This window comes from Sesamum indicum, linkage group LG2, assembly GCF_000512975.1.
Source record: "Sesamum indicum cultivar Zhongzhi No. 13 linkage group LG2, S_indicum_v1.0, whole genome shotgun sequence".
NCBI lineage: Eukaryota > Viridiplantae > Streptophyta > Magnoliopsida > Lamiales > Pedaliaceae > Sesamum > Sesamum indicum.
The window spans coordinates 3041670-3061633 of NC_026146.1; the positions used below are offsets into that span (position 1 = coordinate 3041670).

Below are 19964 nucleotides of genomic sequence, written 5' to 3' on the forward strand. Positions count from 1 at the left end.
AGAGGTACAACAAAGAAAGTGTTTTTCTTCTGTGTGCATGTTTTGAGAAGCGTTCTTATGGTAAAGCTTCGTTTCCCACTTAGTAGCCTTCTTGTACTGGTTGGAATTATTGCTGATTTGCATTCATCTTTATTCAATTTGATTTATTGATTATACAGATTATGGAAGAGTGATCGATTGGCCTTCTATCTATTGTTAAGGTATCCTCTTCTTATGTATTTGCTCAGTCTTGATTCTTTTATTTAGGTATGCAACTTGTGTTAATTCTGCTTGAAATATGTTGATTTTGTGGAAAATTCTTTCAATTCTATTTTGTGAGATTTTGCCATTGCCATGATCAGATTAATCTTTATAAGAATTGCATATTGTTTTGGACGAGTTAGGTTTTGGCCAATTGTGTTTTACCCTACACGTTAGCTAGATTGTGAATAATTATCTATTTACGCTCTCTTTGTGATTTTGTCCCCTTATTTATTCAGTCTGATTTAGTGTTGGTTAGTGTATAGGGCCTGGTTGTTGTTTATCAGATTTATAGTTGTAAAATCTAAAAGGGATTAGCTGTAACATGAGAAAAGTTAGTTTCATTCCCCTTCCTATTATTGGCAAAATCACAGTCTTGATAAGGGGAAAGACTATGTGTTGTGTTATTTATCTGATTTTAGTAATAGGTTCAACACCTTTTATTTCTCATATGAAAGAACAAATTCAAAAATTCCTTATTAGGGATCAGAAAAAGTGAAGAGTATGTCTAGTTTTGGGAGCAATTCCTTATTTGCCTCATTCCTTATTCCACATAATTTGGTCTAAGAGTATTATTTCTTGTAAGAGATTAATGGTCTTCAAGTTCCAGTTTTAGAATAGGTTTGTCAAACTCATGCATTCTCTTATTTTATTTCATTTCCTTCTATGTCTCATCTATTTTGGAATGTTAACTTTCCTCTTTCTAGAACGACGTATAAAATGAACATGTGAAGAAGCGGAAGAATATTGTAGAAGGTCTTTTTGTAAGAGGACTTTTTATGTAAAAGAGAGCTATAAGTTAATTCTCTTGTTTGGGATAAGTTTTTAATCTGTTAGTATTACAAGTTGTTGCTTGACTAACTCGACTAAGTAGAATGGACCGGAAGTAAAAGGTGAAATGATATATTTCTAGCCATTAACGAAAATCTGGATACGATAAAGGGCCTCATTGGCCCAAACCAATGTAATTTTGGATAAGCTCTACTCACCTACCCCGATTTTTTTACCTATTGTGCTGGAGTTAGGGTTACCAACTGCGCCGTCTCCCTCCGATTCCTATAAATATACACTGTATGTTTTCTAATAGTCACAAGGCAAAAACCACATAGTGGGCAACTCTCCCTTTCCCCTTGCTCATTGTGCTTTTACCTATCATTTTTCCTATTATATTCTCCTTGATGTCCATATACATGCAGTGATTATAGTGCTTCATATTGTAATCTTCAATGGATACGATAAGGTTGAACTATCATTTTATAAAGATTGTTTTCCCTTATCATTCAATTGTTGTTGTTTCAATCCAAATTACTGTTATTCTCATGTTAGTCCTTTTCTTTGGGTTTCTAAATCCTTGGTAACCAATAGTTCTAGTTACATGTGGATCCATGTTTATAACATTGTTTTGGTGGAATTGATAAACTTCATTTTCAAACTTGGTTGGTTGTGTAGCTTTTATTTGACTATTATATTTTATTTGTGTTTTGGATTGATTCTTATATATGAAGCATATTATGATTCATTCTTTCGCTTTATATAATAGAAATATTTAGAATCATCTTCAGAATTTATTATTAATTTTCATTTAATATGGAACTGCTTATAATGGATTGATTTGTTATCATCAGACACTCTTGTGTGTTTTTTCTCTTCTTTCTAGGATTTTTTGATCTTTGCTTAATGATTTCATTTTATAGTTATTCTGTCATGATTGTCGAGGTATTGATACAAGGATGAATCTCTGATATAAAATAACTTATTTTGTTAATTACTGAAATGCTTGTTGGTCGTGGCATTTTATCGTTCGAAACTTTATTTGAATTGCTATTGAAAAAAGCACTTGCTAGTAGCAATATTGAATGTTGATATACAATTTATTTGTGTGATTGATTTTTTCATATCAGCCTGAGTTTGAATACCAAAAAAGAAAAAGAAAATGAGTTGTTTGACTATCTATTTGTCTTTCCACCCCCATAAAGTTGCAAGTCAGTGTATTTACTACTTTGCTCTTCACTGAGTTGAGACATGGATCGTTGTTTATTGCATATCAAAAATGGAGGGTTAATCATTTGGATGGTCAAATGGGGAAACGACGTTGATGGTAATTTTCAGATCTCGTTCAGTATAATGTGTGTGTTTTAGTAATTATGGAGTGAAACAAAAGGAAACTATTTCTGATTATTAGATTTATCAACATAAAACTCTTAGCAACCATAACTTTTTAAATCTTAGATTAACATAATAGAGTTTGGTTTTGCGTGGAACTCTAAACAACAATGCAGCAATGCAAGGCAAACTAATAAATTTTAGCAATTTTTTTTCAGGACGCAAAGGCCGTATGCATCATACATGCCACAGGTGCGTTATCAAATGTAACAGTCCACCAAGCGGTAACATCTGTTTGTAACTGCAATTATAATTTTTCTCAATATTTACATATTTATCTTATATAAAGTTGTCTAAATTCCAAATCTAGTAATTATTTGATCTGTATAGATAACACATATTAGGGTGTGCAAGATTTCATGGGGTTTTTTGTTTGTTAACCTTTTCATTTTGCACCTGTAGTCAATGCTGGAATAACACTATTGTTTGAATTTTAAGATGTTCTATGTTAGTTGTCCAAACTTTCATCAGGCTATCAGTTTCAATAATTGTTTTCTTTTTAATCATTTTCATTTCGATTATCAAGAATCTCTTCATATGCAAAAATGCTTACTATCAACTTGGTGTGTAATTCCCTGTTCATAAATTTTCTTGTGATTTTACTCAACTTAGGGATGACCCTGATTTCTAAATTAGGCGATGTTTCATAAGATGTCCTAATTCAGACTAGGCTATCAAAACTAGTTTTCTCAATCTTTTAAAGTTAATGTTTCCTTTCCATTGCCATGGATCCTCAAGAATTTTCTGAATGGAATATGAATTTTGCAACTTGCTCTCTACTTGGTTATTGACTTTTTTTTTCATATGTGTAGGGCCCTCTCTAGTTCATTTGTGCTACCTGAAGTCATTGGTTGGAGGTAGAATTGGTAGTTTAAATATTCTTTTAGCTAGACCGAACGGAAGGGTGTTGTTCGCTACTGCGGCCCTGTTTTTTGGTTGTAGCATCACCCGTATAGGTCAGTCGGCTAACTAAAAAACAAGGAATGCTTGATTATGCTCACGTCCATTTCCGTTTTGGGGTTAATTACATAGATACCCCAAAGGTTAGGTATATTATAAAATCTTCTTTGAATTTTAAAAAATTATACTTACACACCGCAATCATGTCTATATAATCGATCCTCCACGACCTTCTGGTCATCAGAGGAGAATCTGCAAAGTAAAATATATTCAAAGTCAGAATAACCTTCAAAAATTGAGGCGTACTTTTACAGTATACCTAAACATCAGAAGGTATTTCAAGCTACGTTATGCATGTGAACATATTCATCTGGTGTCGTATGATTTTATGTTTTATTAAAACTGATTTTTTTGTTATTGCAGGTCGTAGTTCGAAGCTTTCTGCCCGATGGTCATAGGCTATGACAAGTTATACGCAAACCTTCGTCACCTCCATCAAAAGTGAAGCGGGTAGTGCTGGCGATACCAGCTGACACTGCATAGAGTGACTCTTGTAGAACAAGTTATCTGACATGGTCTTTCAAATTGGAGTCCTCCCCCGAAATGGAAGCCAAGTTAGTGCTGGTGGTACTAGTTTCCCATAGCATAGAGTTACTCTTGTATAACGAGTCATCCCAGTTGGCATGCAAGTGGGCTGAATTTGAGCTCCAGTCCTTGCGATGAAATCCAATAATGCACGTGAGGCACGCTGTCTAAACAATTGACTCCAAAAGTTTCCTTCCAATTGATGATCCACATATAACATTAAGTACTTCTGTTGCTATTATGATCAGAGAAAAGCACCCCATACATTCCGTTGATTTGGACATGGACCCAGTATAGTTATGTATATCTGGCCATCACATGTTCCACCAATATTTCAACGCTGCGTAATGTTTGTACATATCTCCCAGAAGATGCTGTAGAGATTGTCATTTATGTTTCGTTTAGTTTAGTTTAGTTTGTGAACTCTGAGTTAGATATAGAGTTGATGATGACGAAAGATATGCTTGTTTATTTATATTTTTCGAAATGGAGAAAATTTAATATAAATGTTAAATTATGTCTAGTTAAAGAATATTTTTAAATTCATGCATATATACAACATATAAGGATGGAAATCATATAATTTATACCAATATCATAACTTTATGATTTGTATATATTTATATTAATCAAATAACAAACCAAATATGGCTTATTTCAATATTCAAGTTTTTATCTTTCTAGTGTAGCAAATAGGTCATATGATTTTTATTTTTTTTGTATTGGTCCATTAATTGAAAGAAGCACGTGCAAGAAACATTTTTTTTTTCCTGACAACATTTGCAAACTCTGGCTAATGAAGTATCAAATCATGAAAATTAAAAAGTTATAACATCTATTACTATCCTAAAAGAATAAAAAATTGAAACACCAAAATACAGAACATAAAAGGTTGAAAATTGCATTTAATCTCTCTATCTTAATTAGTTTTGGTTTTTCTGTTAGGAAGTCAAAGTCATCTGAAATAGATTTCATTTTCAGATTATTATTTTGGTTCATATCACATGATCATACAATGGAACCCCACATATATAACATAATTCTTATGAGTGAATTTTTCACGAAATTTCCAGAGCTGTCAATCACATATTTTGAGGTGGGCTGATCATGCCCTAAATTTCAATCACAATTTTTTATTATTTTTGGCCTTCACAATACTAATTAATTTAGGTTAATTTAAATTCACACGGCTTGAAATTCGGCCTAATTAATAAATTCTAAATTATTTGAAAATTACAATTATCTATCTATGATTTATGCTTTGTAGTGTCTTATATAGAATTCTATACTGTAGCATTTTGAAGAATTTTACGTGTAATATTATTAAAATACATATCTTAAACTTTTAACTGTAATTTGATCATCTTTTTTTACTAAAATGCTCTTTGAATCAAATTTCGATTGCAAGCAACAGGAGGAGAAGAGACAATTTAATATGAAGAAGGTAGAGAAGGCAGATAAAAGAAAGAACATGGTGCTAGGCGTTTTGTATTTTGGTCATTTTATCAAACTTTATTTAATATTTTTTTCTTTTTATTGGAAAAAGAGCAAAGCTGTTTAAGTATTTTTATACTTTTCTGATTTGGTTTTGTTTTGGCGATGCCAACAGAGATAATTGTAATTTGTAATTTAATGAGAATGTATTTATGATTACAACAACCCTTTTTGTTTAATAAAAAAGAAAAGTCTTAAAAAGAAAGGTGATATATAGGATACATGTAAGAAAAGCCTAATCGTCTTTTATTATATATATATACATATTTTATTTCAAGATTTTGGAACTTTTTTGTTGTAGACATCAATTATATAATATAAAATTTTGAAAGGTTCTCTTCTAAAATTAGCAAAATTCATTGAAAATTGCCACTAAATATATAATATAAAAACTGAAACCTCTTACCAAAATCTCATAATTTCTATGAGAAAATCCGTAAATATATACATATAACTCAGTCAATTTTCAGACTAATTTAATTAAATAACGATAAATAATTTTATGAGAGATATTTTAAATTAGGGTTAAATCCAAACTACCTCTATGTAAAAAATGATGTTACATTGCATTTATTGACCTATATGTTAAGGGGTAACAGTTTGAAGAATTTAAGTACAGAATTGGCAAATTATAACCTAGTGTTTATAAGGGGAAAGACTATGTGTTGTGTTATTTATCTGAATTTACTAATAGGTTCAAGAACTTGTTATTTCTCATATAAAAGAATAAATTCAAAAATTCCTTATTACGGATCAGAAAGAGTGAAGAGTATGTCTAGTTCTGGGAGCAATTCCTAATTTGCCTCATTCCTTATTCCACATAAGTTGGACTAAGAGTATTATTTCTTGTAAGAGATCAATGGTCTTCAAGTTCCAGTTTTAGAATAGGTTTGTCCAACTCATGCATTCTCTTATTTTGTTTCATTTCCTTTTATGTCTCATCTATTTTGGAATGTTAACTTTCCTCTTTTCTAGAACGACGTATAAAATGAACATGTGAAGAAGCGGAAGAATATTGTAGAAGGTCTTTTTGTAAGAGGACTTTTTATGTAAAAGAGAGCTATAAGTTAATTCATCTTGTTTGGGATAAATTTTTAATTTTGTTAGTGTTACGAGTTGTTGGTTGACTAGCTTGACTAAGTGGAATGGGCCGGCAGTAAAAGGTGAATATGATATATTTCTAGCCATTAACGAAAATCTGGATACGATAAAGAGCCTCGTTGGCCCAAACCAGTGTGATTTTGGATAGCTCTATTCACCTACCCTGACTTTTTTACCTATTGTGCTGGAGTTAGGGTTACCAACTGCGCCGTCTCCCTCCGACTCCTATAAATATATAATGTATGTTTTCTAATAGTCACAAGGCAAAAACCACATAGTGGGCAACTCTCCCTTTCCCCTTGCTCATTGTGCTTTTACCTATCATTTTTCTATTATATTCTCCTTGATGTCCATATACATACAGTAATAATAGTGCTTCATATTGTAACCTTCAATGGATGCGATAAGGTTGAACTACCATTTTATAAAGATTGTTTTCTCTTATCATTCAATTGTTGCTTTTTTAATCCAAATTACTGTTATTCTCATTTTAGTCCTATTGTTTGGGTTTCTAAATCCTTGGTAACCAATAGTTCTAATTACATGTGGATCCATATTTATAACATTATTTTGGTGGAATTGATAAACTTCATTTTCCAACTTGGCTGGTTGTGTAGCTTTTATTTGAGTTTTTCGATTGATTTTTATATATGAAGGATATTATGATTCATTCTTTCGCTTTATATAATAGAAATATTTAGAATCATCTTCAGAATTTATTATTAATTTTCATTTAATATGGAACTGCTTATAATGGATTGATTTGTTATCATCAGACACTCTTGTGTGTTTTTTCTCTTCTTTGTATGATTTTTTGATCTTTGCTTAATGATTTCATTTTATTGTTATTCTGTCATGATTGTCGAGGTATTGATATAAGGATGAATCTCTGATATACAACAACTTGTTAGGTAATTATTGAAATGCTTGTTGGTCGTAGCATTTTATCGTTCGGAACTTTAATTATTTGAATTGCTATTGAAAAAAGCACTTGCTAGTAGCAATATTGAATGTTGATATACAATGTATTTGTGTGAATGATTTTTTCATATCAGCCTAAGTTCGAATACCAAAAAAGAAAAAGAACATGAGTTGTTTGACTATCTATTTGTCTTTCCGCCCCATAAAGTTGCAGGTCAGTATATTTACTACTTTGCTCGTCACTGAGTTGAGACATGGATCGTTGTTTATTGCATATCAAAAATGGAGGATTAATCATTTGGATGGTCAAACGGGGAAACAACGTTGATGGTAATTTTCAGATCTCATGCAGTATAATGTGTTGTGTTTTAGTAATTATGGAGTGAAACAAAAGGAAAACTATTTCTGATTACTAGATTTATCAACATAAAACTCTTAGCAACCATAACTTTTAAAATCTTAGGTTAACATAATGGAGTTTGGTTTTGCGTGGAACTCTAAACAACAAAGCAGTAAAGCAAGACAAACTAATAAATTTTAGCAATCGTATTTCAGGACGCAAAGGCCGTATGCATCATACATGCCACAGGTGCGTTATCAAATGTAACAGTCCACCAAGCGGTAACATCTGTTTGTAACTGCAATTATAATTTTTCTCAATATTTACATATTTATCTAATATAAATTTGTTTAAATTTCTAATCTAGTAATTATTTGATCTCTACAGATAACACATATTAGGGTGTGCACGATTTATGGGGTTTTTTTGTTTGTTAACCTTTTCATTTTGCACCTATATATAGTCAATGTTGGAATAACACTATTGTTTGAATTTTAAGAAGTTCTATGTCACTTGTCCAAACCTGCACCAGGTTATCAGTTTCAATAAGTGTTTTCTTTTTAATCATTTTCATTTCGATTATCAAGAATCTCTTCATATGCAAAAATGCTTCCTATCAACTTGGTGTGTAATTCCCTGTTCATAAATTTTCTTGTGAATTTACTCAACTTAGGGATGACCCTGATTTCTAAATTAGGCGATGTTTCATGAGATGTCCTAATTCAGACTAGGCAATCAAAACTAGTTCTCTCAATCTTCTAAAGTTAATGTTTCCTTTCCATTGCCATGGATCCTCAAGAATTTCCTGAATGGAATATGAATTTTGCAACTTGCTCTCTACTTGGTTATTGACTTTTTTTTTCATATGTGTAGGGCCCTCTCTGGTTCATTTGTGCTACCTGAAGTCATTGGTTGGAGGAAGAATTGGTGGTTTAAATATTCTTTAGCTAGACCGGACGGAAGGGTTTTGTTCGCTACTGCGGCCCTGTTTTCTGGTTGTAGCATCACCCGTACAGGTCAGTCGGCTAACTAAAAAACAAGGAATGTTTGATTATGCTCAGGTCTATTTCCGTTTAGGGGTTAATTACATAGATACCCCAAAGGTTAGGTATATTATAAAAACTTCTTTGAATTTTAAAAAATTATACTTACACACCGCTATCATGTCTATATAATCGATCCTCCACGACCTTCTGGTCTTCAGAGGAGAATCTGCAAAGTAAAATATATTCAAGGTCAGAATAACCTTAAAAAATCGAGGCGTACTTTTACAGTATACCTAAACATCAGAAGGTATTTCAAGCTAAGTTATGCATGTGAACATATTATTCTTTAGTCGTATGGTTTTATGTTTTATTAAAACTGATCTTTTTGTTATTGCAGGTCGTAGTTCGAAGCTTTCTGCCCGATGGTCATAGGCTATGACAAGTTATACGCAAACCATCGTCACCTCCATCAAAAGTGAAGCGGGTAGTGCTGGCGATACCAGCTGACACTGCATAGAGTGACTCTTGTAGAACAAGTTATCTAACATGGTCCTTCAAATTGGAGTCCTCCCCCGAAATGGAAACCAAGTTAGTGCTGGTGGTACTAGTTGCCCATAGTATAGAGTTAGTCTTGTAGAACGAGTCATCCCGATTGGCATGCAAGTGCGCTGAATTTGAGCTCCAGTCCTTGCGATGAAATCCCATAATGCACGTCAGGCACGCCATCTAAACAATTGACTCCAAAACTTTCCTATCAATTGATGATCCACATATAACATTAAGAACTTCTGTTGCTATTATGATCAGAGAAAAGCACCACATACATTCCGTTGATTTGGACATCGACCCGGTATAGTTATGTATATCTGGCCATCACATGTTCCACTAATATTTAAACGCTGCATAATGTTTGTACAGATCTCCCAGAAGATGCTGTAGAGATTGTCATTTATGTTTCGTTTAGTTTAGTTTAGTTTCTGAACCCTGAGTTAGATATAGAGTTGATGATGACGATAGATATGCTTGTTTATTTATCTTTTTCGAAATGGAGAAAATGTAATATAAATGTTAAATTATGTCTAGTTAAAGAATATTTTTAAATTCATGCATATATACAACATATAAGGATGGAAATCATATAATTTATATCAATATCATAACTTTATGATTTGTACATATTTATATTAATCAAATAACAAACCAAATATGGCTTATTTCAATATTCAAGTTTTTATCTTTCTAGTGTAGCAAATAGGTCATATGATTTTTATTTTTTTTCTATTAGTCCATTAATTGAAAGAAGCATGTGCAAGGAACATTTTTTTTTTCTTTTCTGACAACATTTGCAAACTCCGGCTAATTATGTATCAAAATCATAAAAATTAAAAAGTTATAACATCTATTACTATCCTAAAAGAATAAAAAATTGGAACACCAAAATACAGAACATAAGAGGTTGAAAATTGCATTTAATCTCTCTACCTTAATTGGTCTTGGTTTTTCTATTAGGAAGTCAAAGTCATCTGAAATAGATTTCATTTTCAGATTATTATGTGGTTCATATCATATGATCATACAATGGAACCCCACATATATAACATAATTCTTATGCGTGAATTTTTCATGAAATTTCCAGAGCTGTCAATCACATATTTTGAGGTGGGCTGATCATGCCTTAAATTTCAATCACAATTTTTTATTATTTTTGGCTTTCACAATACTAATAATTTAGGTTAATTTAAATTCACACAGCTTGAAATTTGGCCTAATTAATAAATTCTAAATTATTTGAAAAGTACAATTATTCTATCTATGATTTATGCTTTGCAGTGTCTTATATAGAATTCTATACTGTAGCATTTTGAAGAATTTTACGTGTAATATTATTAAAATACATATCTTAAACTTTTAACTGTAATTTGATCATCTTTTTTTACTAAAATGCTCTTTGAATCAAATTTCGATTGCAAGCAACAGGAGGAGAAGAGACAATTTAATATGAAGAAGGTAGAGAAGGCAGATAAAAGAAAGAACATGGTGCTAGGCGTTTTGTATTTTGGTCATTTTATCAAATTTTTTTTAATATTTTTTTCTTTTTATTGGAAAAAGAGCAAAGCTGTTTAAGTATTTTTATACTTTTCTGATTTGGTTTTGTTTTGCCAATGCAACAGAGATAATTGTAATTTGTAATTTAATGAGAATGTATTTATGATTACAACAACCCTTTTTGTTTAATAAAAAAGAAAGGTCTTAAAAAGAAAGGTGATATATCAGATACATGTAAGAAAAGCCTAATCGTCTTTTATTATATATATATATATATATACACATATTTTATTTCAAGATTTTGGAACTTTTTTGTTGTAGACAGCAATTATATAATATAAAATTTTGAAAGGTTCTCTTCAAAAATTAGCAAAATTCATTGAATTATGATTTCGATTATCAAGAATCTCTTCATATGCAAAAATGCTTACTATCAACTTGGTGTGTAATTCCCTGTTCATAAATTTTTTTGTGAATTTACTCAACTTAGGGATGACCCTGATTTCTAAATTAGGCGATGTTTCATAAGATGTCCCAATTCAGACTAGGCTATCAAAACCAGTTTTCTCAATCTTTAAAAGTTAATATTTCCTTTCCATTGCCATGGATCCTTAGGAATTTCCTGAATGGAATATGAATTTTGCAACTTGCTCTCTACTTGGTTATTGACACTTTTTTCATATGTGTAGGGCCCTCTCTGGTTCATTTGTGCTACCTGAAGTCGTTGGTTGGAGGTAGAATTGGTGGTTTACGTATTCTTTTAGCTAAAACCGATGGAACAGTGTTGTTCGCTGTTGCGGCCCGATTTTTTGGTTGCAACATCACCCGTATAGGTCAGTCGGCTTACTAAAAAACAACGAATATTTGATTATGCTCACGTCTGTTTCCTTTTAGGGGTTTATTACATAGATACCCCAAAGGTTAGGTATACTATAAAAAAATTACTTATACACTGCAATCATGTCTATATAATCGATCCTCCACGACCATCTGGTCTTTAGAGGAGAATCTGCAAAGTAAAACATGTTCAAGGTCAGAATAACCTTAAAAAATTGAGGCGTACTTTTACGGTATACCTAAACATCAGGAGGTATTTCAAGCTACGTTATGAATGTGAACATATTCATCTGGTGTCGGATGGTTTTATGTTTTATTAAAACTGATCTTTCCGTTATTGTAGGTCATGGTTGGAAGCTTTTTGCCAGACGGTCATAGGCTATGACAAGTTATATGCAAACCATTGTCACCTCCACCAAAAGTGAAGCGGGTAGTGGTGGAGATACCAGCTGCACATGCATAGAGTTACTCTTGTAGAGCAAGTCATCTGACATGGTCCTTCAAATTGGAGCACATCCTCCCCCAAAATTGAAGCCAAGTTAGTGCTGGTGGTGCTAGTTGCCCTTAGTATAGAGTTACTCTTGTAGATCGAGGCATCCCGATTGGCATGGAAGTCCGCTGAATTGGAGCTCCAGTCCTTGCGATGAAATACCATAACGCACGTCAGACACGCCGTCTAAACAATTGACTCCAAACCATTCCTACCAATTGATGATCCACATAAAACATTAAATACTTCTGCTGCTATTTTGATCAAACAAAAGTTGATTCGGACATCGACCTAGTATAGTTATGTATATCTGATCATCACATGTTCCACCGATATTTAAACACTGCATAATATTTATATAGATCTTCCAGAAGATGTTGTAGAGATTGTAATTTATATTTCGTTTAGTTTAGTTTCTGAACCCTGAGTTAGATATAGAGTTGATGATGGCAAAAAATATGCTTGTTTATTTATCCTTTCAGAAATAGAGAAATTTTAATATAAATGATAAATTATGTCTAGTTAAAGAATATTCTTAAATTCATAGATTAATGTAATGTTTAGATGACAACTGTTTATATGTATATATACAGCATATAAGGATAGAAATCATATAATTTATATGAATATCATAACTTTATGGTTTGTATATATTTATATCAACCGAAAAACAAAATCAAATATGGCTTATTTCAATATTGGAGACAACTAATATTTGCATTAAAGACCAACATATTACCTTTCAAACTATATTTCATTAGTTTCAGTATAATAGATGGGGTGCACTCTATCATAGACTTAAACAAAATATTTCTTCTTTATCTTTTGTATTTTTGTGTTATAATCCTTTTTCTTTCTAAAATAATGCCCAGTATTTTTTTTTTCACGGTTTTGGTCCTTCAATAATTGGATTTTGCAAATATTACCTGAAAAAAAAGTATATACTATGCATGTGCCCTTTTTTCATCTGGAACTTTTGTTCCTATTGATCTTTTCTTATCAGCATGGAAAAAATTCTTGTCTTGTATTTTTTATATTTGACGTTTTAATCTTTATCTTTCTAGTGTAGCAAATAAGTCCTATGACTTTTTTTTTTTTAATTTGGTCCATTAATTAAAAGAAGCACGTGCAAGAAACACTTTTTTTTTCTTTTCTGACAACGTTTCCAAATTTCGGCTAATAAAGTATCAAAATCATGAAAAATTAAAAAGTTACAATATCTATTCGCTACCCTAACAGAATATAAAATTGAAACACCAAAATGCAAAATAGAAGAGGTTGAAAATTGCATTTAATCTCTCTATCTTAATTAGTCTTGGTTTTTTTCTTAGCAAGTCAATGTCATAGATTTAATTTTCAGATTATTATGTGGTTCATATCATATGATCATACAATGAAACCCCACATATATGACATAATTCTTATGAGTGAATTTTCCAAGAAATTTCACAATTCGCAGAGCTGTCAATCACATTTTTTTAGTTGGGCTGATCATGTCTTAAATTTCAATCAAAATTTTTTATTATTTTTGGCCTTCACAATACTAATTATTTTAGGGTAAATTAAATTCACACAGCTTGAAATTCGGCCTAATTAATAAATTCAAAATTATTTGAAAATTACAATTATTCTATCTATGATTTATGCTTTGCACTGTCTTATATATATAATTCTATTCTTTTGGATTTTGAAGAATTTTACGTGTAATATTATCAAAATACATATCTTAAATTTTTAACTGTAATTTGATCATTTTTTCTTGCTAAAATGCTCTTTGAATCAAATTTCAGGTGGGATTCTCACTAATTTAGTGAAGATTGCAAGCAACAGAGGGTGAAGAGACAATTTAATATGAAGAAGATAGAGAGAGGCAGATAAAAAGAAAGAAAATGGTGCTATATGTTTTGTATTTTGGTTATTTTATCAAACTTTATTTAATATTTTTATTGGAAAAAGAGCAGAGCTTTTAAGTATTTTTTATACTTTTCTGATTTGGTTTTGTTTTGGAAATGCCAAAAGAGATAATTGTAATTTGTAATTTAATGGGAATGTATTTATGATTACAACTACCCTTTTTTGTTTAACAAAAAAGAAAGTGATAATATATATATATATATATATATATATATTATTTCAAGATTTTGGAACTTTTTTGTTGTAGACAACAATCATATAATATAAAATTTTGAAAAGTTCTCTTCGAAAATTATGAAAATTCATTGTATATTGCAACTAAATATATAATATAAAAACTGAAACCACTTACCAAAATCTCATAATTTCTATGAGAAAATCCAACAAATATATATAACTCAGTCATTTTTCAGACTAATTTAACTAAATAACGATAACTAATTTTACGAGAGATATTTTAAATTAGGGTTAAATCTAAACTATTCCTATGTAAAAAATGTTGCTATATTGCATTTATTGACCTATATCTTAAGGGGTAATGGTTTGAAGAATTTAAGTACAGAATTGGCAAATTATAACCTAGTGTTGATAAAGGGAAAGACTATGTGTTGTGTTATTTATCTGATTTTAGTAATAAGTTCAACAACTTGTTATTTCTCATATGAAAGAACAAATTCAAAAATTCCTTATTAGGGATCAGAAAGAGTGAAGAGTATGTCTAGTTCTGGGAGCAACTCTTAATTTGCCTCATTCCTTATTTCACATAAGTTGGTCTAAGAGTATTATTTCTTGTAAGAGATCAATGGTCTTCAAGTTCCAGTTTTAGAATAGGTTTGTCCAACTTAAGCATTCTCTTATTTGGTTTCATTTCCTTTTATGTCTCATCTATTTTAGAATGTTAACTTTCCTCTTTTCTAGAATGACGTATAAAATAAACATGTGAAGAAGCGGAAGAATATTGTAGAAGGTTTTTTTGTAAGAGGACTTTTTATGTAAAAGAGAGCCATAAGTTAATTCATCTTGTTTGGATAAGTTTTTAATTTTGTTAGTATTACAAGTTGTTGCTTGACTAACTTGACTAAGTGGAATGGGCCGGTAGTAAAAGGTGAACATGATATATTTCTAGCCATTAACGAAAATCTGGATACGATAAAGGGCCTCCTTGGCCCAAACCAATATGATTTTGGATAAGCTCTACTCACCTACCCCGATTTTTTTACCTATTGTGCTGGAGTTAGGGTTACCAACTGCGCCGTCTCCCTCCGACTCCTATAAATATACAATGTATGTTTTCTAATAGTCACAAGGCAAAAACCACATAGTGGGCAACTCTCCCTTTCCCCTTGCTTATTGTGCTTTTGCCTATCATTTTTCCTATTATATTCTCCTTGATGTCCATATAAATACAGTGATTATAGTGCTTCATATTGTAACCTTCAATGGATACGATAAGGTTGAACTATCATTTTATAAAGATTGTTATCTCTTATCATTCAATTGTTGCTGTTTTAATCCAAATTACTGTTATTCTTATGTTAGTACTTTCTTTGTATTTCTGAATCCTTGGTAACCAATAGTTCTAGTTACATGTGGATCCATGTTTATAACATTGTTTTGGTGGAATTGATAAGCTTCATTTTCCAAACTTGGTTGGTTGTGTAACTTTTATTTGACTATTATATGTTATTTGAGTTTTTCGATTGATTCTTATATATAAAGGATATTATGATTCATTCTTTCGCTTTATATAATAGAAATATTTAGAATCATGTTCAGAATTTATTATTAATTTTCAGTTAATATGGAACTGCTTATAATGGATTGATTTGTTATCATCACACACTCTTGTGTATTTTTTCTCTTCTTTGTAGGATTTGTTGATCTTCACTTAATGATTTCATTTTATAGTTATTCTGTCATGATTGTCGAGGTATTGATACAAGGATGAATCTCCGATATAAAATAACTTGTTTTGTTACTTACTGAAATGCTTGTTGGTCGTGGCATTTTATCGTTCGGAACTTTATTTGAATTGCTATTGAAAAAAGCACTTGCTAGTAGCAATACTGAGTGTTGATATACAATGTATTTGTGTGATTGATTTTTTCATATCAGCCTGAGTTCGAATACCAAAAAAGAAAAAGAACATGAGTTGTTTGACTAACTATTTGTCTTTCAAACCCCATAAAGTTGCAGGTCAGTGTATTTACTACTTTGCTCTTCACTGAGTTGAGACATGGATCGTTGTTCATTGCATATCAAAAATGGAGGATTAATCATTTGGATGGTCAAATGGGGAAACGACGTTGATGGTAATTTTCAGATCTCATGCAGTATAATGTGTGTGTTTTAGTAATTATGGAGTGAAACAAAAGGGAAACTGTTTCTGATTATTAGATTTATCAACAAAAACTCTTAGCAACCATAACTTTTTAAATCTTAGATTAACATAATAGAGTTTGGTTTTGCGTGGAACTCTAAACAAAAATGCAGCAAAGCAAGGCAAACTAATAAATTTTAGCAATTGTTTTTCAGGATGCAAAGGCCGTATGCATCATACATGCCACAGGTGTGTTATCAAATGTAACAATCCACCAAGCGGTAACATCTATTTGTAACTGCAATTATTATTTTTCTCAAGATTTACATATTTATCTAATATAAATTTGTCTCAATTCCAAATCTAGTAATTATTTGATCTCTACAGATAACACATATTAGGTTGTGCAAGATTTCATGGAATTTTTTGTTTGTTAACCTTTTCATTTTGCACCTGTAGTCAATGTTGGAATAACACTATTGTTTGAATTTTAAGATGTTCTATGTCAGTTGTCCAAACCTGCACTAGGTTATCAGTTTCGATAATTTTTTTCTTTTTAATCATTTTCATTTCGATTATCAAGAATCTCTTCATATGTAAAAATGCTTACTCTCAACTTGGTGTGTAATTCCCTATTCATAAATTTTCTTGTGAATTTACTCAACTTAGGGATGACCTTAATTTCTAAATTAGGTGATGTTTCATAAGATGTCCTAATTCAGACTAGGCTATCAAAACCAATTTTCTCAATCTTTTAAAGTTAATGTTTCCTTTCCATTGCCATGGATCCTCAGGAATTTCCTGAATGGAATATGAATTTTGCAACTTGCTCTCTACTTGGTTATTGACTTTTTTTCCATATGTGTAGGGCCCTCTTTGGTTCATTTGTGCTACCTGAAGTCATTGGTTGGAGGTAGAATTGGTGGTTTAAGTATTCTTTTAGCTAGACCGGATGGAAGGGTGTTGTTCGCTACTGCGGCCCTGTTTTCTGGTTGCAGCATCACCCGTACAGGTCAGTCGGCTAATTAAAAAACAAGGAATGTTTGATTATGCTCACGTCTATTTTCGTTTAGGGGTTAATTACATAGATACCCCAAAGGTTAGGTATATTATAAAAAATTCTTTGAATTTTAAAAAATTATACTTACATACCTTAATCATGTCTATATAATCGATTCTCCACGACCTTCTGGTCTTCAGAGGAGAATCTGCAAAGTAAAACATATTCAAGGTCAGAATAACCTTAAAAAATCGAGGCGTACTTTTACAGTATACCTAAACTTCAGGAGGTATTTCAAGCTACGTTATGCATGTGAACATATTCATCTGGTGTCGTATGGTTTTATGTTTTATTAAAACTGATCTTTCTGTTATTGCAGGTCATAGTTGGAAGCTTTTTGCCCGATGGTCATAGGCTATGACAAGTTATATGCAAACCATCGTCACCTCCATCAAAACTGAAGCAGGTAGTGCTAGCGATAACCAACTGCACACTGCATAGAGTGACTCTTGTAGAACAAGTTATCTAACATGGTCCTTCAAATTGGAGCACATCCTCCCCCAAATGGAAGCCAAGTTAGTGCTGGTGGTACTAGTTGCCCATAGTATAGAGTTACTCTTGTAGAACGAGTCATCCCGGTTGGCATGCAAGTGCGCTGCATTTGAGCTCTAGTCCTTGCGATGAAATCCCATAATGCACGTCAGGCACGCCGTCTAAACAATTGACTCCAAAACTTTCCTACCAATTGATGATCCACATATAACATTAAGTACTTATGCTTCTATTATGATCAGAGAAAAGCACCACATACATTCCGTTGATTTGAACATCGACCCAGTATAGTTATGTATATCTGGCCATCACATGTTCCACCAATATTTAAACGCTGCATAATGTTTGTACAGATCTCCCAGAAGATGCTGTAGAGATTGTCATTTATGTTTCGTTTAGTTTAGTTTAGTTTCAGAACCCTGAGTTAGATATAGAGTTGATGATGACAAAAGATATGCTTGTTCATTTATCTTTTTCGAAATGGAGAAAATTTAATATAAATGTTAAATTATGTCTAGTTAAAGAATATTTTTAAATTCATGCATATATACAACATATAAGGATGGAAATCATATAATTTATATCAATATCATAACTTTATGATTTGTATATATTTATATTAATCAAATAACAAACCAAATATGGCTTATTTCAAGAATATATTCAAGTTTTTATCTTTCTAGTGTAGCAAATAGGTCATATGATTTTTATTTTTTTTCTATTAGTCCATTAATTGAAAGAAGCATGTGCAAGGAACATTTTTTTTTTTCTTTTCTGACAACATTTGCAAACTCCGGCTAATGATGTATCAAAATCATAAAAATTAAAAAGTTATAACATCTATTACTATCCTAAAAGAATAAAAAATTGGAACACCAAAATACAGAACATAAGAGGTTGAAAATTGCATTTTATCTCTCTACCTTAATTGGTCTTGGTTTTTCTATTAGGAAGTCAAAGTCATCTGAAATAGATTTCATTTTCAGATTATTATGTGGTTCATATCATATGATCATACAATGGAACCCCACATATATAACATAATTTTTATGAGTGAATTTTTCATGAAATTTCCAGAGCTGTCAATCACATATTTTGAGGTGGGCTGATCATGCCTTAAATTTCAATCACAATTTTTTTATTATTTTTGGCCTTCACAACACTAATTAATTTAGGTTAATTTAAATTCACACGGCTTGAAATTTGGCCTAATTAATAAATTCTAAATTATTTGAAAATTACAATTATTCTATCTATGATTTATGCTTTGCAGTGTCTTATATAGAATTCTATACTGTAGCATTTTGAAGAATTTTACGTGTAATATTATTAAAATACATATCTTAAACTTTTAACTGTAATTTTGATCATCTTTTTTTACTAAAATGCTCTTTGGATCAAATTTCGAATTGCTAGCAACAGGAGGTGAAGAGACAATTTGATATGAAGAAGGTAGAGAGAGGCAGATAAAACTTTATTTAATATTTTTTTCTTTTTATTGGAAAAGAGCAAAGCTGTTTAAGTATTTTTATACTTAAATTTTTATAATTCGTCCGAAATTGTTGATGTGAACAAAATTGCTGTGCTGTTGCCCCCCCCCCCCCCTCTGGTGCGCGTGTGCCATGCAAGCGATGTCTAAATTGCATTTTATGCCACTTATATTATAGGTGTGGCAATTTAAGGACAATAGTTCAAGTCAATACAAAAAATTTTTGTGAATTTGTTTCCCAGTTTGTGAGCAATATTTTTGTATTTTTTTTTTTTTAGAAAATCGGAATGTGAAAAACTTTATATTATTTTGTATATCAATTTTTATTGAAAAAAATTTAGAGAGCCCCCTGTGACAATAGAAATGTTCAAACCTATGAAAATTATAGTATCAACTACCCTCCCTATTATTTTATTGGGCAACACGCGTTTTGACTCGGAACTGGCTATGAAATTATCTTTTTTTGATATTTTTGCCCTTCTCTCACATATGATATATACAATATTATATATATTTTTAATATATATAAATATTATTAATATAATAAATTATTTAATTTAAATTTTATATATATTTATTAATAATA

The 19964-nt window shown here is 31.2% G+C and overlaps 3 long non-coding RNA genes across 10 annotated transcripts; all 3 read left to right on the top strand.

Annotated features, from left to right (window-relative positions):
- Positions 1–9574, top strand: LOC105178358. 8 transcript variants are annotated; one of them, XR_002286445.1, is made up of 6 exons: positions 1–60; positions 159–200; positions 2297–2338; positions 2562–2627; positions 3216–3359; positions 3727–3793. It is a non-coding gene; the product is annotated as an uncharacterized LOC105178358 (long non-coding RNA). The 8 variants fall into 8 exon arrangements; XR_002286455.1 differs by having other exon boundaries at positions 2562–2595; XR_002286458.1 differs by lacking the exon at positions 3216–3359 and having other exon boundaries at positions 2562–2595; positions 3727–4375.
- LOC105178368 lies at positions 15359–16619 on the top strand. Its single transcript, XR_002288276.1, has 3 exons — positions 15359–15470; positions 16214–16329; positions 16553–16619. It is a non-coding gene; the product is annotated as an uncharacterized LOC105178368 (long non-coding RNA).
- LOC110011617 lies at positions 17208–18241 on the top strand. Its single transcript, XR_002286662.1, has 2 exons — positions 17208–17349; positions 17717–18241. It is a non-coding gene; the product is annotated as an uncharacterized LOC110011617 (long non-coding RNA).